The sequence below is a fragment of the Polypterus senegalus genome, chromosome 4 (genome assembly GCF_016835505.1).
Source record: "Polypterus senegalus isolate Bchr_013 chromosome 4, ASM1683550v1, whole genome shotgun sequence".
Taxonomy (NCBI): domain Eukaryota; kingdom Metazoa; phylum Chordata; class Cladistia; order Polypteriformes; family Polypteridae; genus Polypterus; species Polypterus senegalus.
In genome coordinates this window covers 242103390-242128471 of record NC_053157.1, presented here as the reverse complement: position 1 = coordinate 242128471, position 25082 = coordinate 242103390, and the positions used below count along the sequence as shown (strand labels likewise).

Below are 25082 nucleotides of genomic sequence, written 5' to 3'. Positions count from 1 at the left end.
CAGGTGTCCGTGTGTGTGTGTCTTTTGGTGAAGTGCGCATGCGCGATACTCGGTACAAAATGCACGACCGGTATCGTGGACGCACACACACTGGAAGCTGAGCACACAGTAAATGGCGTAGCTGCAGCCACGCATGATAAGCAAATAAAGGACATCATTGGTGGGGAGACCGTGGTCGCACACACACTGGAAGCTGGGCAAACAGTGAATGGCGTAGCCGCGGCCGCGTATGATAAGCAAATTAAGGACAGCATTGCTGGGGAGAGTGTTGATTGGGTAGTCGCGGCCACGCACATAAAATCCATTGCTGGGGAGATGCCACAAATACTGTCCCATGCAGGTTTAGTAACTAACTATCTACTAACAACATGCCACCCAAAAAAAAATGAAACGTCAAGTAGGACAAAAGACACAGACACTCAAATTGTATATAAGCAACATCTCATGGAAGAACGGTCAGCTCAGCAAGTAAACATTAACAAAAGAAAGGCTGAAAGACAATAAAAAATACGATCAAATAGATCGATTGTAAAAAAGAAAATGAGCATCAGAATTTTCCCCGTATTGATTTGGCTCTATCCTCTACTAATTTACCCTTTACCATAAGAAGGCGACAATTTCCAGTTACATTAGCATTTGCCATAACAATTAATAAAGCTCAGGGGCAAACCTTAGAAAAAGTTGCCGTTTACTTGCCAGAACCAGCATTCAGCCACGGTCAGTTATATGTTGCATTATCAAGAGTTAGAAGTTTTACAGATGTTGTTGTCAACGTTGTAGATGGTCCTGAACAAGAGTGTTTACAAAAAATGTTGTCTATAATGAAATTTTATTGAAACATTTCCTGAGTTAAAAAAAGAAAAACATTTTCCTAAATATCTTCTTCAGATATTGTGTATTACAGATTGTTATAAAGTTTTACACTAAGGCAATATTAATTATACTTACTGTATTGTCATATACGTTTCTATTTTATTTTTAATATTATTTTGCTTTAGGCTTCTTGCAAAAATATTTTTAACAAAAAAATTAAGACAACAAACAGAATGAGGTCAAGGTCCCTTGCCATTTAATATACTGTAGACTGTTCCTAATAACGTTTATGCAATACTGTTTTAGTGCCCGTTATTGTAACGGGCTTAATGCCTAGTTTAGGTAATAAAAGAATTAGGCTTGTGCACAGAATTAGGGACTAATTTCCTTTCTTTTATGAGAAATTGCTGACCTCTTGATACTAACAGAACACCCTGTGATATTATAAATCAATGTGACAGTTTCTGAATTCTTACTTAAAACTATTTGAGCATATTTCTTAAAACTGTGAGTGCCCTGATGACCTCTTTATCTGAAAGAAGCAATGTACACATTCCAATTCAGGTAGTCGTAAGCTATTTTAATTTATATATAACCTCAAAATGAAGTGCCATGTGTTTTTTTTTTTTTATTAATACACTAACTAGATATATAGAGGGAGGCCCCACGTTAGGCAGCAGGATGTCTGATCTGACCAGTCAGTGGCACTGAGCTCTTACGCTATTCTCTTTGACTCACCAAGAATATAGAAATTTCTTTATACTTTAAATTGGTGTTTGCCTCCTGTTGTTTCCAATTTTAGCATCCACAGATTTTGGTGGCCTGTATGGGGACAGGAAATGCCAAGCGACAGCCTGAACAAAAGGACTGATTCCAGCTGGATCGGGAGGACCAGCTCCGGAAAAAGTTAGGACTGTCCTGCCTCGGATGAGTCCTGCATGAGGAGTCCTTGACTTCCTCTGATTTTTTCCTGGAAGTCGAGTGAAGTAGAAACTTCCACACAGAAGGAAAATTTTTGGTGAGTTCCTGGGGTCTTTTTGACAGGGAAAGATAATCTTAGCCGATTAAGGTGCCTCCGGACAGAAATAAAGGTGCTAGAATAGCTAGTGATTACAACCCTAGGAATTGAAAGGAATATTAAAGAAAGAATGGGTGGGAAGAACAAAAAGTAGAAAAGGAGCACTTTTGACCTGGGCACCGAATAAGTGAGGTGTTGAGAATGCTTAGTTAGTACGCTCCCTGGAACGGGACGGAGTTTAATACCGGCTCAGGGATAAAAATAAAATAAGGCGGGGCATGGGAATAACAGATAGGAGGGAAAACACCTCATATGGAAAATAAAATTAATATATTCATGTATTAGCATAAATAAATATAGGAAAATATATAAGCATTAACCTTAGTGGAAATATTAATGTAAGCAAGGCCTGCTAATGGTTAAATAAAGGCACAGGCCGTATTTCTTTTTTAATTGCAGCTTGGCTTTAGCTGCCAATATAATCTAGTGAGAGGACCCGGGAAGGGAGGAAAATAAGGTAAGGACAGCCCTAGGATGGAAGAAGGGAACACACCTGTTTTGCTCTCAGCTGACCTAAAAATAAGCGAATCAGAAAAATCAAGATAATTGACAAGAAAATAAAAATACCGTGGTCATCATAAAAGAATTTGACAGGCCAACTACAGGAAAGGGGAGTTAGAATAAGCAGCGAATGAGCTGCTTCAAGCGAGGTCAGAATGATAAGAAATGAGATATAATCTGTGATTTTTGAACTGTTCAGAGCTCAGGCTGATTTGGCCGAATTGGTTTGAGTCCGTGTTGTTATTTATTGCAATAAAACGATAAACTCTGTTTGCCTATCCCTTGACTCCTGAGAGCCTTCATTCCGGGTGAAGACCTTTGGTGTGTCTTGGCGCCGCCGATTTTCTCTTTGACACTCACAGGCGGGACAACAAAGCACTGTTGCGGGAGGGCGAGTCTCTCTTGTCTGTACGGTCTGGTCATATTCCTGCTCCAACGGGTTGATCTGATGTGGAAACCATGAGCGGTAACCAGCTGTTAGACGACTGAAGAAGGGGATCGGCGCTGAAAAGTAGAAGCCCCTTACCCAGTTGTCCGACAAAACTGTTAGTCCACTAAAGCCACGAAGATAGTGACCCGGGAAACTAAATGGACCGGGGGCAGAAAACCGCAGGGACTGAAACCTTATACCTTGCCCTATTGGTGCTCTCCAATAATAAGAAACACAAATAGTAAACCGGTCAAGATCCCTTTAGGAAATCAAAGGTCTCTGTTGGAAGGATTGTTTTCGGAGGAAGGAAATTGAATATTAAAGCCGACTGAAACTGGAAAACTTGGCTCTTCTGCTTTGCAGATCATGAATCCACGTACTCATCTGTGAGTGAATAAAGACTAGTTGATTGAACTATTCCTGTTACTTTCACAGTTTATTTGGGACCTGAACAGTTCCGCTCCTGCCGGGAACCTGAGTGAAGGTGCAAAGTGCTGACAGGAATAAGATTGGTGACCGGTGAGCACAACGGCTTTCCCGTCCGGGAGAGGTACTGGGGACGTAATGATAAGAGCGTCTCTTGGAATGAGACGGATTCCTAAGTAGACTCGTAATTAGAAGGGCGAGGTGGAAGTTTAGTAAAAGGGAAAGTACGTCCCGGTTGGAGAATCTCTAAAGCAGGGGTGTCGAACTCCAGTCCTGGGGCCTCATGTATAAATAGTGCGTACGCACAGAAATGTTGCGTAAGAACTTTTCCACGTTCAAATCGCGATGTATAAAACCTACACTTGGCGTAAAGCAACGCACTTTCCACAGTACCTCATACCTTGTAGTACACAAGTTCTCCACTCGGTTTTGCAGACTGGCGGCACCCAGCGTCAAGCAATGCTACTGTTTCTGTGTGGTTACACCTTATTTTCTAGACGCGGCTTTATAAATACACTGAAACTAACCACATATTGTTTATTAGTGTAATGCATCTGATTGAAATTAACTTGTAACAATATAATGGTCCATGGAATAGCCATAGTATTCCAAATATTATAACTGCTTTAGCGTTGTTACTCTAACTGACCCTTCTTCTTCTTCTTCTTCTGCTTCTTTCAGCTCCTCCCGTTAGGAGTTGCCACAGCGGATCATCTTTTTCCATATTTCTCTCACTGCACGACTCGGAGTATTTATATCACTGCATCTGAGTGTGAATCACAGCAGCAGCTGATCGGAAAGAGAATTATTGGTATACAGCTTCAAGCACACGCTGCCTCGGCCACGGCAAAATGTTTCAAAGCCCTTTCTGTACGGACCTCGTGGTTCAGAAACAGTTTCATCCCAAGAACTTTAAACGCGCTCAATCAATTGCTCCTTGTAGAACTGTTTATACTTCACCCCACTGTAAACTTGCACTACAGTTATAATATTACACAATCTGAGCCACTTTATAAAGCGCGTATTTACATATGATGATGATATCATTTTTAAGATGAAATGCAGCAAAATATGTTTATTAAATTATACAGATAAAACTTTAACTTCATTTAAATAATCTATATTCCTCACTTGGACTGTTGTGAAGGATAGAATAATTAAACATGTACTACGAAGATATTTCAATGTTCTTTAAACGTTTTGAAGAATCGGAGCTCTAAGCTTACAGATGGCTTAACATCTGTTACAGAGCTGATTGTCTGGCTTACTTGGAGAAAGAAAAGCAAGGACTGCAGGAGCGGCTACGGCAATATATATTGAATATTAAACAGAAAGAGAAAATAAAAACGCAGCGACAAATTTCGGCAAAAGTTAAATGCTTGTGTCTTGTGCATGAGGCGGCCATGCAGTGTCCGCAACGGACGTGGCCATCCACTGTGCATAAGCTACCTTATTGACATTGGCGGGCGAAGGAGCCACCGATTCTTCCTCTGCCCAGTGCCACCACAAGCCTAGAACCGCCCCTAAGTTCTGCTGCAATAAATTATTTCATCGAAGGTCGCACACAATCACTGCGCCGTAAAACCCATGTTTAATAACGTGCTTTAACTCCTATCATCATAAAAATGATATCACGTATACATCTCAGTATTTTAGTTATTCAGAGAGCTGTAATATCACAAATGTCATGGATTCTGTGTCCAGTTGGAGGAAGAGAGCCGGTTTAAGAAGCAAGTAGTGATTCACACACATAGAGCACATAGAAGATCAAATACAAAACAAAGCATTTAACATGCTACTTTAATTACGATGTGATTTGAGAAACTGGTTAATTAAACGACTTTAAGATGAAGTTTTTGATGTTCTAGTTTAATGACAAAATAAACTACGTGATTAAAGTGGAAATGTCGAGATTGAAGTTGACATTTCGTGCTTTTTCCCCACTGTGTGCCTTTTTTTTCTCTGTACCCTAATAAGATTTTATATGACACTCAGATAGTGGGCTACGACTCGCCTTTTCACGGCAACTTTATCTGAGCTTTCAAGTTTCTCCAACACGCTATGTCACTCAATCAACTTCCTTTTGTTGATTATACCACTGTTTAATTAAACAAATAGTATGTTTTTCCTTTGCCTCCACTTGGTATTCGGTAAAATTCTTATATTTTCCCCTGTGCTTTTCCCATTGTCTTTTCACAGAAGGCTGAGCTTAGGGGCTATTTATATTGATTTGCATATTCAAAGAGACGTAATTCTAGGAGGAGTTAGGGCGGGACAGAAGGCGCGTGCAGGAGCGTTACTTTTCAGGCTGACCGGGATTTATATAGCGGAAGAACGTGGAAGTTGGAGTACGCACAGTTTCCTGCATCTGGATTCATCTGGATTCTAGTCCTGGAGTTCTAACCATCCTCTTAATTAGTGACCAGTTTTTGCTGTTAATTAACTTCTTTTGCCTTAGTTTTAATTAACTTGACTCAGACACCTTAGTTGTTTCTTTTTTTCTTAATTTGCAACCAAACAATAAAGAGACCCAAAACAAGCTGCCACATGGCCATCAAATGCCCATCAAACAATATGCGGAAATAAAGAAAGGTGGAGGTCTCGGTAAGGTCGATCTCTCAGGCCACTAATATATTTCGACGTTGTTCTTAAAAAAAAAAGAAAAATCAACAGTTTGGGAAATGTGTGCTGTGGCAGAGTGAGAGCAGCAAGAAGCCATGGAATTAAATAATGAGTTCAATTAACAGCAAGAATTGACTTCTCGTTAAGCAATTGGTTGGAGTGAAATTGATTAGAATTCATTTCTGTTTGGTTGTCATTTAATGAAGATAAGAATTCAGTGGACTGAATCCTTAAAAGCAGGGCTATTAAAATGAAGGGAAAAGGAGTTAATTAGCAGTGAAAACTGATCACTGATTAGGAAAAGAGTTAGAAAGAAAACCTGTAGCCACAGCCGCCCTCCAGGCCTGGAGTTCGATACCACTGCTGTAAAGTAATAGGACAGTGAGCAGCATAAAGTGTGAATGAATTAGTGAGGTGCTGGGAATGCTGAGTTAGTACACTCCCTGGAATGAGACAGAGTCTTTTTAGAGACTCGGAATAAGCAATGGGGGGAGTGGGAACAATTGAAATTGAAGAAACAGGGTGTGAATGAGGAGCCGCTGTTCGGAGGATTGTTTTCGGAAAACGTACTAAGGAAGAAAAAAAAAGCGACTCTCCAAGACGCTACATAGAACAGAAAACAGGGTTAAATTTAAAAAATAATGTAAATGGTGGAATAAACAGAGCGAGCACAGGTGGCCAGTAGAAGGCTCGGGTGATATGAGTGAAATACAGGAAGTTAGGAAGATTGTACATAGAAATGCACGAGGGTGTTGTAGTAGAGGGCCATATAAAATGGAAATGTTTGATTGATGGGAATTGATAATTAAAGGCAAAGCCCATGAGGGACTGCAAAACCAAATGAAACTTATAGTACAAAAATAAAAGTTGTTCTTGATAATGCAAGAACCATCCCAAAAGTCCATACAAAAGAAGGAAAAATAATATAAATAAATAAAAGAAGAATAGATTATACCTTGATTTAGCGTCAGCATGCATTTCCCCTCCCATTGAGGACAATAGTCCATCACCACCCCTTGGGGAAGCTGGAGGAATTCATGAGGGAAGAAGAAGATGGTCCTGATGATTTCTATAATGAACAGTTTCAGAAAGAGAGGGATGAAGAAGAGGGAGAGGGTAATGATCACCACCGACCGCAGTTATGATCGGTGCAAGCAAGTACTGCGGCACAAAGACACGACTCGGGGGGAAAGGGATGCCTAATAAGCCCCGATTCTGAACCCTCAGGGGCAGTCATGAAAATGAAAGGATGGAATTTCAAGCACCATTAATACAAGTGCCCATTTCGCAATATAATGTACAACAGCCGGACTCAGATTAAAACCGTCCTACCTTAAGAAACTGGGACCTGCAAGAATGAAAAGAGGTGGTGCAGGAATTGCTGAACCAGTTCTTGATGGCGGAGCAGCAGTTAGATAACATGAATAAGCCCAATACTGCAGAATGGATTCATGTCCTTAAAAGGAAGGTCCAGGCTGAAATAATGAGAGAGGACAATGGACTGAGACTAGGACAACAGGGGTTTGATAGTGGCCAGATCAGTGTTCAGTGGACAATTACAAGCACAAATGAATACGAAATATGTATATCAGCCCTCTAATGCCCAGTGAACTTGTTTGGACAGACTTGATGGCCCGCCTGTGCCTTTACATCTCAGTTATGAAAAAGGGAGTGAAGGTCACATCAGAACAACACACCGCCCGTGCACTGACCACCACCATTACATACTCATATGCTGCCTTGATTGTTCATGTTTTTCTCAAAACAGCAAAAATCTCTTTTTTCAGTGTATTGCATGATTTTTGGACTGCATTATGATGAAGTCTGGCTCTCGGACTTTTTAGCTGCTGCTGTCAGAAAAAGAGACTATTTGCATAACGAACTGTTACATCCCAACCGAATTGGCTGGGGCAGTATCTCTCTTACGTCACAACTGCTTTTCTTCTGGAGTGGTTCTAATCCCACATATTCCCATTGCTAAATCTGCTCGCTTTCAGTGGTGTGATGTGAGACAATGGGTATTAGCATGTTAGGAAGGGGAGGATTGGGAGTATGTGGGACCAAATATTTGGTCCACCCCAGATAGATCTGTTAAGAAAATTGCAGTAGGACGATTTGTACCTGTAACCCGATCGCTCTGTCATTCATCTTCCACCTCTCCACCTACACTCATGCTGTTTACCCTTCAAATCTTTTAGTTAGACTCACCCCACTCATCTCTGTGGGTACAAGGGAAATAATATTTTGTCTGAATAGCTCAGGTTGAACCCTTGGTCATTTTTCCCAAAGTCATCCTCCCATTTACCTTGTGCACAATATCTTTTTCTGTTTGAGGCCAATGCCGGTATTACCATTGACCATGCTGACTTAGTTAAGGGGGTGCTATTATTCCAATCCAATACTCTCATGTGAACTCTCCTATTCTTCCAGTTAGATAAGCAGATAGCTTGTGACGGTTCATACAGGACCTCCGCAGACTCAATGCTGCTGTACACCTTAGGACTCCTATGGTCCCGAATCCTTCCACTATTCTCTCTGTTGTCCCGTCTACTGCTATGTGGTTTTCTGTTTCTGATCTTGCAAATGTTTTCTTTTCAATTCCTGTTCACCCTGACTCCCAATTCAGGTTCTCATTCACTTTTTAAGAGAAGTGTTGGATCTGAACTGTGATGCCACACGGATATCAATCAATCAATCAACATTTATTTATATAGCACATTTTCATACAAAAAAATGTAGCTCAAAGTGCTTTACAAAATGAATAGAAAAATAGAAGACACAATAAAAAATAAACACAAGTCAACATTAATTAACATAGAATAAGAGTAAGGTCCGATGGCCAGGGTGGACAGAAAAACAAAAAAACTCCAAAGCTGGAGAAAAAAAAAAATCTGTAGGGGTTCCAGACCACGAGACCGCCCAGTCCCCTCTGGGCAATCTACCTAACATAAGTCAAACAGTCCTCTTTGTATTTAGGGTTTTCATGGAAGGACTTGATGATGATGGTCACGTAGACTTCTGGCTTTCAGTCCATCAATGTTGGAGCATCATGATGCTTTGAGTAGGTGGTGGTGGCGCAGGCCGCCACCACAAAGAAACCGGAAAAAGAAACAGAAGAGAGAGTAGGGGTCAGTACGGATTTTGGAGCCACTGTGAATAGTTATTATGAAGAATTGAACATACAGAGTATCAGGATTAAGTTAAAGTGAAGTTATAAAGGCCATGTTAAAGTAATGTGTTTTCAGCAGTGTTTTAAAGTGCTCTACTGTATTTGCCTGGCGAATTCCTATTGGCAGGCTATTCCAGATTTTAGGTGCATAACAGCAGAAGGCCGCCTCACCACTTCTTTTAAGTTTAGCTTTTGGAATTATAAGGAGACACTCATTTGAAGATCTAAGGTTACGATTTGGAATATAATGTGTCAGGCATTCCGATATATAAGATGGGCGAGATTATTTAAGGCTTTATAAACCATAAGCAGTATTTTAAAGTCAATCCTGAATGACACAGGCAACCAGTGTAGTGACATCAAAACTGGAGAAATGTGTTGGATTTTCTTTTCCCAGTTAGGATTCTAGCAGCTGCATTCTGCACTCGTTGCAATGATTTATGTCTTTTTGGGTAGTCCTGAGAGGAGTGCGTTACAGTAATCTAGTCTACTGAAAACAAAAGCGTGAATTAATTTCTCAGCATCTTTCAATGATATAAGAGGTCTAACTTTTGCTATGTTTTTAAGTGAAAAATGCTGTCCTAGTGGTCTGATGAATATGTGATTTAAAATTCAGATTACAGTCAACGGTTACCCCTAAGTTTTTTACTTCCGTCTTAACTTTTAATCCTAATGTATCAAGTTTATTTCTGATAACCTCATTGAATCCATTATTGCCAATTACTAAAATTTCAGTTTCTCTTTATTTAGTTTGAGAAAATTACTATTCATCCATTCAGAAATACCAGTAAGACATTGTGTTAGTGTATCGAAAGAGTCGGAGTCATCAGGTGCTATTGATAAGTACAGCTGTGTGTCATCAGCATAGCTGTGGTAACTCACATTGTAACCTGAGATAATCTGACCTAACGGAAGCATGTAGATTGAGAAAAGCAGCGGACCCAGGATAGAGCCTTGTGGAACACCATATCGGATATCATGTGTCTTTGAGATTTGATTACCACAACTCACAAAGAATTTTCTACCTGCCAGGTAGGATTCAAACCAATTTAAGACACTGCCAGAGAGGCCCACCCATTGACTAAGGCGATTTCTAAGAATATTGTGATCAATGGTGTCAAATGCAGCACTCAGATCTAAGAGGATGAGAACAGATAAATGGCCTCTGTCTGCATTCACTCGCAAATCATTTACTACTTTAACGAGTGCAGTTTCTGTGCTGTGATTTGTTCTGAAACCTGACTGAAATTTATCAAGAATAGCATGTTTATTGAGGTGGTCATTTAACTGCATAATGACTGCCTTCTCTAGAATTTTACTTAAGAAGGGCAGGTTAGAGATGGGTCTAAAATTTTCAAAGGCAGAGGGGTCAAGATTATTTTTCTTGAGCAGGGGTTTAACTACAGCAGTCTTAAGACAGTCTGGAAAGACCCCCGTATCTAATGACGAATTAACTATGTCAAGAATATTGTCAATTAGCACGTCTGATATTTCTTTGAAAAACCTTGTTGGTATTGGATCAAGGACGCAGGTGGAGGGTTTCAGTTGAGAGATTATACTATGTAATTCAGGTAAATCTATCCTGGTGAAAGCATTTAATTTGTTTATAATGGAGTACCGGGCTTTGGAGGTTCTGCAGTGTTGGGGAGATATACTATGTTATCTCTAATATCATTAATTTTTTGATTGAAAAATACAGCAATGTTTTCACAGGTTTCACTGGAAGTATTCTGGGAGCATTCCTTTGTGTTACCTGGTTTAACAGACAATCAATTGTAGAAAATAAGACTCTGGGATTACTAGCATTGTTATTTATAATATTAGAGAAATAGCAGCGCCTCTCAAGACGGACAGTGTTATTGTATTCTGTTATTTTAACCTTCAATATCTCATAATGGATAGTTAGTTTAGTTTTCCTCCATTTACGCTCAGCTCTACGACATGTTCTTTTTAAACAGAGCCTCTGTATATATGTTAGAAGCAGACAATGGCCGACAGTGAAATGAATCGCGTTGCCGTCGTCATCGAAGAACTCCAGGCACTCGACAAACAAACAAATTCAGAAACTCCTGTCCAGACGAAGGTACCTCAGAGACTTGAAGACTCGGCTGCTTGGACAAACCACACCCAACAACTTTAGTCGGCATAACATCAACCCCACCTCGTGCCGCTCAAGTCCAAGGGCAAGTAAGCTTCACCCACGCGCCTCGTAGGAGCAACGACAACGCTGATGAAGACCTCGACGGGTTTCAGCTTTGCAGGCGGGGGTTCAAGGCTAGAACACCTCCATCGGCACAGGCGAGCATTCAAATCCAGAACCGATTCGACCCTCTCAGTCTGCATTCAGTCTGCCTTCAACACCGGGTGATGTAATCGTGGTAGGTGATTCGATTGTAAGAAACCTGAATATCACGTGCCCTAATCGAAAATCCTTTGTTTCTTGTTTTCCCGGTGCTCGAGTTCCAGATGTGATGAGACATATCTACAAGAAGCACAAGAGGGCAGTTGGATCCATTATTTTACACGTCGGCGTAAACGACATAAGGCAACGAGAGTCGGAGGTTCTCAAGGCTGACTTCGCAGCACTAGTTGAAGAAACGAAGGAGAGGACCCCATCCGCAAAAATCTTCATCTAGGGTCCACTACCTCTCGACAGACGATCGAATGAATACTACAGTCGTCTGCTGGGTTTAAACAACTGGCTGAGAGGCTTCTGCGAGAATCAAGACATCGGGTTTATAGACAACTGGGATCTTTTTTGGGAAAGGCCGCGCTTCTTCAAGCGGGATGGACTGCATCCGAATAGCTTTGGCGCCCGGGTCCTCTCCTAAAACATCCATCCATTATCCAACCCGCTGAATCCGAACACAGGGTCATGGGGGTCTGCTGGAGTCAATCCCAGCCAACACAGGGCACAAGGCAGGGACCAATCCTGGGCAGGGTGCCAACCCACCACAGGACACACACAAACACACCCACACACCAAGCTCACACTAGGGCCAATTTAGAATCGCCAATCCACCTAACCTGCATGTCTTTGGACTGTGGGAGGAAACCGGAGCGCCCGGAGAAAACCCACGCAGACACGGGGAGAACATGCAAACTCCACGCAGGGAGGACCCAGGAAGCGAACCCAGGTCTCCTAACTGCGAGGCAGCAGCGCTACCACTGCGCCACCGTGCCGCCCCTCTCCTAAAACATTGCTAAGGTAATTCGTCTATCTTGACTGTCTACTTCTACTTTTAACCCCTTACGTAATGCTACTGCTTTGATACGACATAATGGCTTAACAGAGTCTTCCGTTAAAGTGCACAGCATTAATAATCTAATAACAAATCTTAATGCACGTAAAAAATCTAGGCAGTGCGGCATAAACACCAATAATTTAATTGAAATTACTTCAGATCAACACTGCATTAAGACTATAAAAACGGATTGTAGATTACATAAAAAGTACACACAGAGCGGCGTTAACAAAAATAACTTAATTTTTGTTCCGATTACCAATAACACGCATAAAATTCAGTTCTGCCCTTCAGAAACATTAAATATGGCACTATTAAATGTTAGAGCTTTAACTAACGACATTTTTTATAAACGATCTTATTAGTGATAAAAAGATTGATTTTATTGCACTAAATGAAACATGGCTTAACTCAAATGACGCGGTTGTTTTAATCGAATCTGCGCCTCCGGATTACAGTTTTACTCGTGCAGACCGCCAGGGGAAAAAGGGGGGCGGATTGGCAAACATTTACTCGAGCCGGTTAAAATGTAAAGATGTTAGTTTTGGTAAATTTAAATCCTTTGAGTATCTCGCCGTTGTTATTCATGGAGATTCTCACGTTCTCGTATTATCCATGTATAGACCTCCTAAATATAACGCGTCTTTCCTTGAGAAATTCTCTGACGTAATGTCAATTTTAGTTACAAACTATGACGCACTCTTAATAGTCGGCGACTTTAACTTTCATGTCGACAATCAGTGTGACCAAAAGGTAAAGGAATTCATGAACCTCCTGGACTCTTTTGATTTGAGGCAGCTCGTTAATCAGCCTACACATAAAGCAGGTCATACGTTAGACTTAGTGATTACCAAAGGACAGAAAGTTGATATAAAGCAGGTCATACGTTAGACTTAGTGATTGCTAAAGGACTTAAAGTTGATATAAAGCAGGTCTTTGATATCGGTCTATCAGACCATTTCCTTCTACTATTTAATATAGAAATAAAGATAGAAAACACTCATGAGAAGCATTTTGTTAAAAAACGCTTCTTTGACTCATCAGCAGCTTTAAAGCTTACAACTATTCTAAACAATCAGTCCGTTTATAGTACCAACTATAATAGTGAGGATAATGTAAATAGTAAAGTGGAAAACTTTAATTCTGAAATAAGAGCTGCTGTTGACACAGTTGCACCTGAAAAGACAGTTAAAAAATCCTCTAGTACTGTTATTCCATGGAAGACCCAAAGAGTGTCTGATGTGTGCGTGTCTGTGTATGTGTGTATGGATAAGAATTAAAAAAGATAAAAATTTAAAGGTTATTAGCCAAAGGGAGGTGGTGTCGTGGTGCAATATGTAGCTGAGTTGCATTTGTGCTCTGAGGTGCAGGAATAATGCGAAGAAGACACAAAGGCTTTTTTGGTCTTCCTAGGGGAAAACGGGCACAAAGTGACCCAGGAAAAAGTTGCAATTGATTACAGAAAAATTAAATACCTGGGTCATGATTTGATTGCAGGAGAAAGTGCACGGTCTGCAAGGTGGCAAGTTATGTCCATTCTTGGAATGTTAGGATATTGCCGGCAATAAGTAAAAAAAAAAAATGCTGAAAAAGCACAGCCACTCCAAGATTTAGCGACCTCTTCTAATTTGGCTTTGACTGATAAAATTTCATGGATGGAGCAGGCTGAGAAGGCTTTAACTGATATAAAATACATCTTGACGTCTGCGTCTGCATTAAGACTTCCTGACTAATCTCGTCCTTTCACTCTGTTCGTGGACGATAAAGTGGGGTGTATGACTGCAGTACTAACTCAACAACAAGGACATAGACAAGGACCGGTCGCATACTATTAAAAAAAAATAAATAAATAAAACTGGATCCAGTGGCCGCTACAATCCCGGCCTGTTTGAGAGCAGCTGCTGTAACAACAGAGGCCATATTAGCGCTCAGATGTTGTTCTCATGAGTCCACTAACTGCTAAGGTACAACATGCTGTACATTCCATCTTAGTACAGGCAGGAACATCTCATTTGACAGCCGCGCTTGTGGTAGTGAAGTGTCAAACTCACACGGGGAAAACGAATCCAGTGAGTGAGGGAAATGTGCAAGCAGACATGTGGGCAAAGAAAACCGCCTGGGATCCTACTTCACCTCTAACCTCTTTATTTCTATAACAGGAGGAGGAACAAGAGTCACCCGAGGATGCAGTTTTATCTCTACAAACTGTAGCAATAGAAAAGGAGATTAAGACGTGGCAGAAAGAGGGATTAGAAAAAGATCCGAAAGGAATTTGGATCCATCCATTAACTAAATTTCCTTTTCTACCAAAAGCTTCCTTTCCAGGTATTGCAAAGGCTGCTCATGGTTTGGCCCACCCTTCCAGAAGACACAATGATGGCACAGGTGCAACAATCCTGTCATGCCCGAGGTTTTTCTAACTTTGCTGATCAGTCCTGTAAGAGGTGTACACTATGCCAAAGATTTAATGTAGGAAAAGGCTTGCAGGTAAGTCCGGCTGTAACACCAAACGCTGGAGGGCCCTTTGAACATCTGCAGATAGATTTTTTTTTAGCTAACCCCGTCTCATGGGTATAAATATTGCTTAGTAATCATCTACGTGTTTTCACGCTTTCCCATACTGGCACGCAGATGCCAAGTCAGTGGCCAAATCGCTAGTTAAAAAAAAAAAACATCATCCAACATTTGGGGTTTGCATCAGAAATTGCAAGTAAATCCTCTGTTACAAGAGCTGTCTCAGTGGCTGTAGATTGATGTCCACCTCTACGTCAAGTACCATCCACAGAGTGAAGGGATGATGGAGCATGTATAGTCCACCTTCAAAATTTAAATTGGCAAACATCTTTGAACAAACAGGCCTATCTTGGCCTGATGCATTGCCTTTGGCTTTGAATGACCTGCAGGGAAGGACTCATCGCCGAATAAGACTCTCCCCGTTGGAGATTCTTACTGGCCATCCTATGCTAATGTGCTTTCCGCACTGTAAAATTACTCTCCACATGGTCGACAGTGATCTTGCATCTTTTCTTTCTGGTCTGCATAGTGCCTTACAGATAGAGTACATGAATAAGTGAGTGAAACACGGTGAACTACCTCATTACCTGACACGTAAATTTCTATACCAACTGGAACCTGGATACTGGTCAGAGACACCCGAAGGAAACATTGGCATCAACCTCGCTGGTGGGGACCACTCCAGGTGCTGCTATCTGTACCCCCACATGCCGTGAAGGTTGAAAGACTCCTTTCTTGAATGCACGTCTCTCACTGTAAAAAGTGAACTGAATCATTAAGCTGTTGCTGCTGTTTGTACTTTCAGTGTTGAGACTCTGTCAAGGGATCGTTCCCTTTTACTTAGAGGATAATCTGCTGTATAATTAGACAGGTAAATGTTTATTCTATTAAATACAGGTATATTCCTATCCCCTTTCATATTTACCCCTGTAATTTAATCCTTAAGTGACAATTAGGTGTTTTGTGTGTGTGTTGGCATTTTAAGTGATTAAAATGAGGTGTGTTTTTGTTTCTTCGTTGATGTAATGGCACAGTTTGAGTTGTTTAATTGTGTGCAGAGTTGTTGAGGCTGAAAACTGCGCCGCTGCAGGCGTATACATCTCGTGTTGACACGTCTCAGAGACGAGTCCTTTGTGACAGCAGAGAGAGACTGAGCTTCACTGTTTATTGGATTGGTGAGGAGTCAACTTCTTTGAGCTGAACTAAGGTAAAGAGCCTCAAGTACATCCTCCAGAGTGGGCATAATATCCCGAGAACGTTGCAGTGCTTGATTCTCAAATGTTGTGTCTGTGCACACCCACAATTCATCAGGCTTCTTCACAATAACCATCTTGCTAATCCAATCAGTCGGTTCAGAAACCGAGGAAATATGGCCATCAGTTTCATATTTTTCAAGCTCGGCTTTAACATCATCCTTCATCTCAACTGGCACATGACGTGGGGACACTGGACTGGCTGTACTAATCTGTCCAGGTTCAAATGTGTGGTGCAAGGGAGGCAGTCTATTGGTCCTGTGAGACATCAGCATACATTTTAATCAGCAGGTAAAGGGCTCAGTCTGTGAGGTCCACCTCTGCTGGAATTGTAAAGCACGTTAGGCCAAGCCTTTCACACGCTAAGCCTGACAATAGAGGTTTCTGACTCCCTCTACGATTTCAAACTCCAATCTGTGCTTACGACATTCAGTGTCAAAGAGTCCTAAGGAGGTCATTGTTTGACCCGAGTACAGTTTGAACTTGGGGGACGCAGTTTAGCTCTTGGTGCTCGTCTCATGTTGTCCTCTAAGCAGATAACATTGCAGGTGGCCCCAGAATCTCACTGGCATTGCTGTGGTTTCTTGTGAAGCTGCAGTGTAACAAACCACTTCTTACCTCCAGCACCCATCGTTCCCATGCGCTCAGTAGGATAAACCTCATTATCAGTACCGCTGCCTGCTTGGTTTGCCTCTGGTTCAGTGGTAAGGAGTCAAAGTTCTTGGCTGGTTGACAGAAGTTGCATGTCTTTCCATATGCTGGCAGTGCTCCCTCCCTCATCCATGTGGACTGACACAATATTTACCTGTCGGACGATCTGTATGCAAGCCTGAGAACTGATTTATTTGAATTGGACGGGTAGCGGCATCCTAGAAGTTTGGTTTGAGGTGGCATTAACACCATCATGAAGGGTTTATCCAACTCGATCGACCAAAGTGTCATGTCAGTGGGCCCTGCTGATCGACGTGTCCACACTGCCATGGCCAGGGTGAGATCTCTCTCTCGTAATAAACGCCTGCAAGTTGTTTCATTTGCTATACCATATTCGTCTCTTAGTGCTCCATACTCACAGGGGGTGGATTTTTCTTTTAACCGAGTAAGAAAACTGTCAAATGGCTCCCCTTCATCCTGTGTGCGACTAGCGTTCATACATCACGTTCTTTGTAGATTTAAAGTGTCCCTCCAATGCTTTTCGAATAGCCGTTACATTGGTCTGCTCTGTGGTCAAAGATTCACGTTGTGCTCGTAGACACGTCTGCACTCGGCGCCCATGATACTCCGCAGCGTATTAAGCTCGATAGCAATGGCATCGTCTTCAAATTCTGACCTGAAAACATCCCAATCTGCGCCGAGGTCGCCACTCATTGTCATTGCAGTAGGAGTCACCAAAACTGAAATATAATAAAATGTTTGCGTGTTACTTACGTCACTGACGTCTGTCGGATCTTCAGTGACAAGAGAGATGACCCATCAGCAGATGATCCTAACTCTTGTCGGGCACAATCAACAGCGTTAAAACCTAAAATAAAAATACCAACTGCTGCTGAATCTGAACAACTCCCACCTGCTACCAGATCACCATCGGCCATTTGGAACTTTTGTATGTCGTTCTGATTCAAAGGCGAGTCCACCGAATCCTAACACACACTTCCAAGTTCAGCGTTAAAGGACATGAAAACTCGCCACAGTGCGATAAAGTCAAAGTTACTGACCCTTGTGCAGGTCGCTTTACGCTGATATATTACTGTTTAATTTCTACAGATGACAACGTGAAGAACACGTTACGAGGAGAAATTAGTCATTTAAATGAGGCAGGACTTGATAACATATTTTTCAAATTTGATATCGAGCTTTTGAAATAGTAAAATAGTTATAAAGTTTAAGGAGGGTGGCGCAGTGGGTAGCGCTGCTGCCTCGCAGTAAGGAGACCTGAGTTCGCTTCCCGGGTCCTCCCTGCGTGGAGTTTGCATGTTCTCTCCGTGTCTGCGTGGGTTTCCTCCCACAGTCCAAAGACATGCAGGTTAGGTGCATTGGGGATTCTAAATTGTGCTTGGTGTGTGGGTATGTGTTTGTGTGTGCACGCCCTGCGGTGTTTGTTTCCTGCCTTGTGCCCTGTGCTGGCTGGGATTGGCTTCAGCAGACCTCCGTGACCCTGTAGTTGGGATATAGCGGGTTGGATAATGGATGGATGGAAGTTTAAGGATATTGACATCAAATTTCAGAAGTTCGATATTACATTTGAAAAGTGTGTTATAACATTAAAAAAGCAAAATATCAAATTTTAAAAGCATGATATCAAATTTCCATCCATACATTATCCAACCCGCTATATCCTAACTACAAGGTCGCGGGGGTTTGCTCTTATATCATTGAAAGATGCTGAGAAATTAATTCACGCTTTTGTTTTCAGTAGACTAGATTACTGTAACGCACTCCTCTCAGGACTACCCGAAAAAGACATAAATCACTTGCAACGAGTGCAGAATGCAGCTGCTAGAATCCTAACTAGGAAAAGAAAATCCGAACACATTTCTCCTGTTTTGATGTCACTACACTGGTTACCTGTGTCATTCAGGATTGACTTTAAAATTCTGCTTATGGTTTATAAAGCCTTAAATAATCTCACTCCATCTTATATATCGGAATGCCTGACATGTTATATTCCAAATCGTAACCTTAGATCTTCAAATGAGTGTCTCCTTATAATTCCAAAAGCTAAACTTAAAAGAAGTGGTGAGGCGGCCTTCTGCTGTTATGCACCTAAAATCTGGAATAGCCTGCCAATAGGAATTCACCAGGCTGATACAGTAGAGCACTTTAAAACACTGCTGAAAACACATTACTTTAACAAGGCCTTTTTATAACTTCACTTTAACTTAATACTGATACTCTGTATGTTCAATTCATCATAATAACTATTCATAGTGGCTCTAAAATCCATACTGACCCCAACTCTCTCTTCTGTTTCTTTTTCCGGTTTCTTTGTGGTGGCGGCCTGCGCCACCACCACCTACTCAAAGCATCATGATGCACCAACATTGATGGACTGAAAGCCAGAAGTCTACGTGACCATCTTCATCAGGTCCTTCCATGAAAACCCTAAATACAAAGAGGACTGTTTGACTTATGTTAGGTAGATTGCTCAGAGGGGACTGGGCGGTCTCGTGGTCTGGAACCCCTACAGATTTTATTTTTTTTCTCCAGCTTTTGGAGTTTTTATTTTTTCTGTCCACCCTGGCCATCGGACCTTACTTATTCTATGTTAATTAATGTTGACTTATGTTTATTTTTTATTGTGTCTTCTATTTTTCTATTCATTTTGTAAAGCACTTTGAGCTACATTTATTTGTATGAAAATGTGCTATATAAATAAATTTTGATTGATTGATTGATTTGCTGGAGCCAGCCCCAGCCAACACAGGGTGCAAGGCAGGAAACAAACCCCGGGCAGGGCGCCAGCCCACCACAGAGCACACACATACACACACCAAGCACAAACTAGGGACTATTTAGGATCGCTAATGCACCTAACCTACATGTGTTTGGACTGTGGGAGGAAACCGGAGCACCCCGAGGAAACCCACAAAGACACAGGGAACAAAAGAACCCGGGTCACCGAACTCTAGGCAGCAGCGCTACCCACTGCGCTTCCCAATATCAAATTTCATAAAAAGAAAAATGGATTAAATGTTAAAGTGCCTGCCGTACTATGTAAGCATTTAAACTGTCATTTTTTAAATTAAGTTTCAAAAGCGTGATATCAAATTTTAACAACTCGATATCAATTTTAAAAGCAAGCATATCTGCTGATATGGAAAACGGATTAAATGTTAAAACGGCCTGCCATAAATAAGCGGGCAGCTCATCCTTGCAGTGGGCGTGTCGTGGTGTTGTGGGCGTCTTGGGAAAGACGTTGTGGGCGTCTCGTGTGCGTTCAGTGAATGACGTAGTAGATATCTTCCGCGTGCTGCAATTCCGCTCTGTTTGCTTTATGAGACCCTCGTGCTCAAACTTCTTCACGGCCACAAGATCAAGCAAAGGTTCGGAAGGTAAGACAAAGTCGAACGTGGGGATCGCGTTCGGGTGTGAATGCCGTCAGTGAGGAAGATCGCGACATGCTGAGAGACTTTAAATTTGAGGAGGTGCCTGACGCCGCGTGGTTAGCTTTTAAGTGTTGGGGATTGAGCGCTACGTGGAGGAGGCGGCACAGCAAATTGGGGGAGGATAGGTCGCGCACTTTTAGCTGCTGATACGTTAATTAATTTTCCGGTCGGTGTCCCGTGAAATGTAATGATACATCTGACTTGGCGGAAGCGCGTGAATTTGGGATTGCTTCCTCTTTCTTCGCGCTCTTGCACTTTACCACGCTGTTTTGGAGAAGGGTCTGGCTGCAGCCACTGTAAGGTGTTGAACTGCACAGTAAGCGAAAACACGTGACCTCCACAGTAGGCGAATGAATATAGGACCTACCCAATCACCAGCCCTAACCTTAAAACACTGGGGAAGGCAGCAACAGTGAAATTGCATGTCTAAGCTTAAGATAGTGGGAGAGGGGGCATATTCCTTCTTTAGCGTATACAATAACCTTTCGCGGAAATGTCCAGAAATTGTCCCGGACAACAAGTAACACGAGGTAGGACAGGATCCAACTTAAAAAGCTATTTCTTCCGCAAACTAAAAAAATCCAACCAAAAACATACATGGATGAACACCATTCCAGACAAGAGTAAGATGAAAACGGTTTCTTTTAACTAAATGAAGCCAACCCGAACAACCGGACGTACAAGGCAGGATAAAATTAAAAAGGCTAAACGGGACTAACTAATATAGGATCTACCCAATCAACAATCCAAACCTTAAAAAACAATGGGGAAGGCAGTAACATGCAAATAGCACGCTTAAGATAGTAGAAGAGGGGTGTTTTTCCGTCTACTGTGGAGCTCAACACCTTACAGTGGCTGCAGCCAGATGCTCTTGGGCTGTTTTGCCTTTTGATGTCACGCATGCTCCGAACTGTGCTGTCCGTCGGGCACGCGCTTGTTCAACCGCTCGCTCCCGCACGGCCCAGTCGTTCATTTCAGATTTTTCTCGAGCTCTGCGTGTTCTTTGTGTTTGTTCCTGTTTCCTCTAAAGCCGTCATCGGTAAACTTTATGAAAGTGGCGTCGAACGATGTAACTTTACAGAGCGTTCAGATTTCATTTCCAGCAGTTTGTCTTATACTGACACCTGTTAGAAATAATTTAAATGATATCATTTTTAGGGTATTTTCTAGTGATGTGCGGAGTGAAGTCTCACGAAGCATCAAAACGTTTGAAGCAATTGTGTCGGAAATCTTATCGAAGCTTCGAAGCATTTGACATTCGCCTCTCTAGTGACCCCTCCTGGCCATTTTCATTAACATTACACAAACTCATGATCCACTTCAATGACGTCTGTTAAAACTCTTTATGCTTTTACTTTTTTGCTGCTACAGACTGGCAATGAAGAGAAGGGTTCGTCAGCAGTTTCTAGTGTCTGATGTCTAAAAAAACATCCATCCATCCATTGTCTAACCCGCTGAATCCGAATAGGGTCACGGGGGTCTGCTGGAGCCAATCCCAGCCAACATAGGGCACAAGGCAGGAACCTATATATATAGTATATATATACACACACACTAACGCCGACAGTAAGAATGCACTATACGATAGCGAGAATTAAAAAAAAAATAAATAAATAAGACGCCTCACGCATGGATTCCCGGCTCTTTCAATTAATATTTAATTTTGCACCGTATTATAATCGCTCCTGTTATTAGTATTATAATTAACCTTCATCTTTTCTTGAGATCACATTTAATAGCCTCAAATGTTTTCTTTGTTCTGACTTAATTAAAACGGAGTAGACGGAACATAAAGGTTTATCCCTGTACTTTTGCCATGATATAGGTAAGCACATTTGAGAAAGGAAAGATGAGATCCTTTAATCACATATGTTATTCGATCAAGTATTGAAATATTTCATTTATTAATACTTTGCAATATTTTTTGGAGCACAAAAGTAACGAGTTCGGTACGAAGAAAAGACGCCGTCAATGGCTTAACTAACTAAAGTGGTTGCTTTTCAAATTCTGAGCGTAGTGCTAGCCTGAGTTCGATCAGAATTAAAGACTCATCAAAATTAATAATAATAAAGAAAATGACCAGGAGTGAAATCTTTACGACCAATTTGAACTAAATAATTTTGAGAGATACTGTGGAAGGATCGCATAAGAGATCTGTTCGGGAATCTCCAAAATCGCCATCAAAATGTGATGTCTAATTGCTGACTGCAGCTCACGTATTTACATTAATTCATCTTCTGCTCATTGCCATTTGACGTCCATGAACCCCTCCATTGAATAAGGTGATAACAAAGCCACTGTGGTAGATCAGGTTGAATTTGCTCTGCTGCACCAAACATTCAAAGGTATCAATCCGGAGCACATCAGAGAGGCTGAGAGACACGGCGCAGATCAGTCACCGACACACAGACACACACGGGACACTCCAAGGTGAGCAGTGCACATATCAAGGTCGGCATTAAAGATCCTCTTGAGTGCTGAGGCAACAAAAAGCAGCGGGATAAACACATCTGGAGCTGCTGTCGAAAAAACATTTGCTTTTAACAGCAGCATCCCTCCCTCGTGAACACATCTTCAAGGTCCGGACAGGTGATCAGTAAAAAGTTTTTTAGTCACAGCACAGTGCAATAATAAAACATTTCCTAAAACATATAGTTGTCCAGTCTGTATCATTCCTAAGCAATCTTCCAGTAATAGAGGCGCAATCCCAGTTACTAACACATTAACACTCAAAGTAAGAACACATTCCACCTTATCAATTTAATATTTAAAAATGTATACCTCTGAAACCACCATCAACAACTACAATAACAGTTAAAATCGTCATTCTAATAATTTGTTATAAAAATTAAACAAGAGGCCCATTGATATGAAATGTGTGTATATATAATATCTTTATTAGGGTTAAAAAAGAATAAAAAATTTTAAAAATAAAACAACTGAGAAATCACATGTACATAAGTATTCACAGCCTTTGCTCAATACTTTGTCAAAGCACCTTTGGCAGCAATTCCAGCCTCAAGTCTTTTTGAATATGATGCCACAAGCTTGGCACACCTATCCTTGGTTAGTTTTGCCCATTCCTCTTTGCAGCACCTCTCAAGCTCTTCAGGTTGGATGGGAAGCGTCGGTGCACAGCCATTTTAAGATCTCTCCAGAGATGTTCAATCAGATTCAAGGCTGGGCTCTGGCTGGGCCACTCAAGGACATTCACAGAGTTGTCCTGAAGCCACTCCTTTGATATTTTGGCTGTGTACTTAGAGTCGTTGTCCTGCTGAGAGATGAACCGTCGCCCCAGTCTGAGGTAAAGAGCACTCTGGAGCAGGTTTTCATCCAGGATGTCTCTGTACGTTGCTACAGTCATCTTTCCCTTTATCCTGACTAGTCTCCCAGTTCCATCTCCACAGCATGATGCTGCCACCACCATGCTTCACTGTAGGATGGTATTGGCCTGGTGATGAGCGGTGCCTACTGTCCTCCAAACGTAACGCCTGGCATTCACACCAAAGAGTTCAATCTAAGTCTCATCAGACCAGAGAATTTTGTTTCTCATGGTCTGAGAGTCCTTCAGGTGCCTTTTGGGAAACTCCAGGTGGGCTGCCATGTGCCTTTTACTAAGGAGTGGCTTTCGTCTGGCCACTCTACCATACAGGCCTGATTGGTGGATTGCTGCAGAGATGGTTGTCCTTCTGGAAGGTTTTCCTCTCTCTCCACAGAGGACCTCTGGAGCTCTGACTGAGTGACCATCGGGTTCTTGGTCACCTCTCTGACTAAGGCCCTTCTATCCCGATCACTCAGTTTAGATGGCCGGCCAGCTCTAGGAAGAGTCCTGGTGGTTTCAAACTTCTTCCACTTACGGATGATGGAGGCCACTGTGCTCATTGGGACCTTCAAAGCAGCAGATATTTTTCTGTAACCTTCCCCAGATTTGTACCTCGAGACAATCCTGTCTCGTAGGTCTACAGACCATTCCTTTGACTTCATACTTGGTTTGTGCTCTGACATGAACTGTCAACTGTGGGACCTTCTATAGACAGGTGTGCGCCTTTCCAAATCTTGTCCAATCAACTAATTTACCACAGGTGGACTCCAATGAAGCTGCAGAAACATCTTAAGGATGATCAGGGAAACAGGATGCACCTGACCTCAATTTGGAGCTTCATGGCAAAGGCTGTGAATACTTATGTACATGTGCTGTCTCAGTTTTTTTTTTTTTAATAAATTTGCAAAAACCTCAAGTAAACTTTTTTCACATTTTTCATTATGGGGTGTTGTGTGTAGAATTCTGAGGAAAAAAAAAATAAATTAAATCCATTTTGGAATAAGGCTGTAACATAACAAAATGTGGAAAAAGTGATGCGCTGTGAATACTTTCCGGATGCACTATATAATTTATAGATTTATTTTTTGCCACCAAGTATTATCGGGCACAGTCATTTAAAATGTATTGATCATCCACAAACATTCATTTCAATGGGAATTCTGTCGAGTTTTTTAATTCTGCTGATGCCATATGTACTTCAAATGGCAGCTCGATGAATAAAGAGTTGGAAGCACTAAGCAGAAAAGTGCACTGGAATCGTCAAGCTTGGTTAGAAGCCTCGAGCAGAAATGGTCACTGGTTACTGAATCTTTGTGAAGCCTCAGCACACTGAAAGGCATTGACCTCTTAATTTTGAGAGTCTATCTGATACTTAACTCTCTAGTTATATTTTGTAATTCATATTGACATTACACATTTCAGTTGATATGGTTAAGCTACAATTCAGGTAGTTGCTGAGAATTAATTATTGTTCTTGTGGATTGCTGTGATTTCTTTTGTCTGATACATAGTGTCAAAGATATATTGTCATATATCAACTTTATATATATATATATATATATATATATATATATATATATATATATATATATATATATATATATAT

The 25082-nt window shown here is 41.5% G+C and overlaps 1 protein-coding gene across 1 annotated transcript in view; it reads left to right on the top strand.

Annotated features, from left to right (window-relative positions):
- The first annotated feature begins 20000 nt into the window (after positions 1 to 20000).
- Positions 20001 to 25082, top strand: part of LOC120528348 (zinc finger protein 397-like) — a 43028-nt gene continuing 37946 nt past the window's right edge. The window contains exon 1 of the mRNA XM_039752482.1: positions 20001 to 20100. The gene's annotated coding sequence lies outside the window, so the exon portion shown is untranslated. The remainder of the gene's footprint in view (positions 20101 to 25082) is intronic.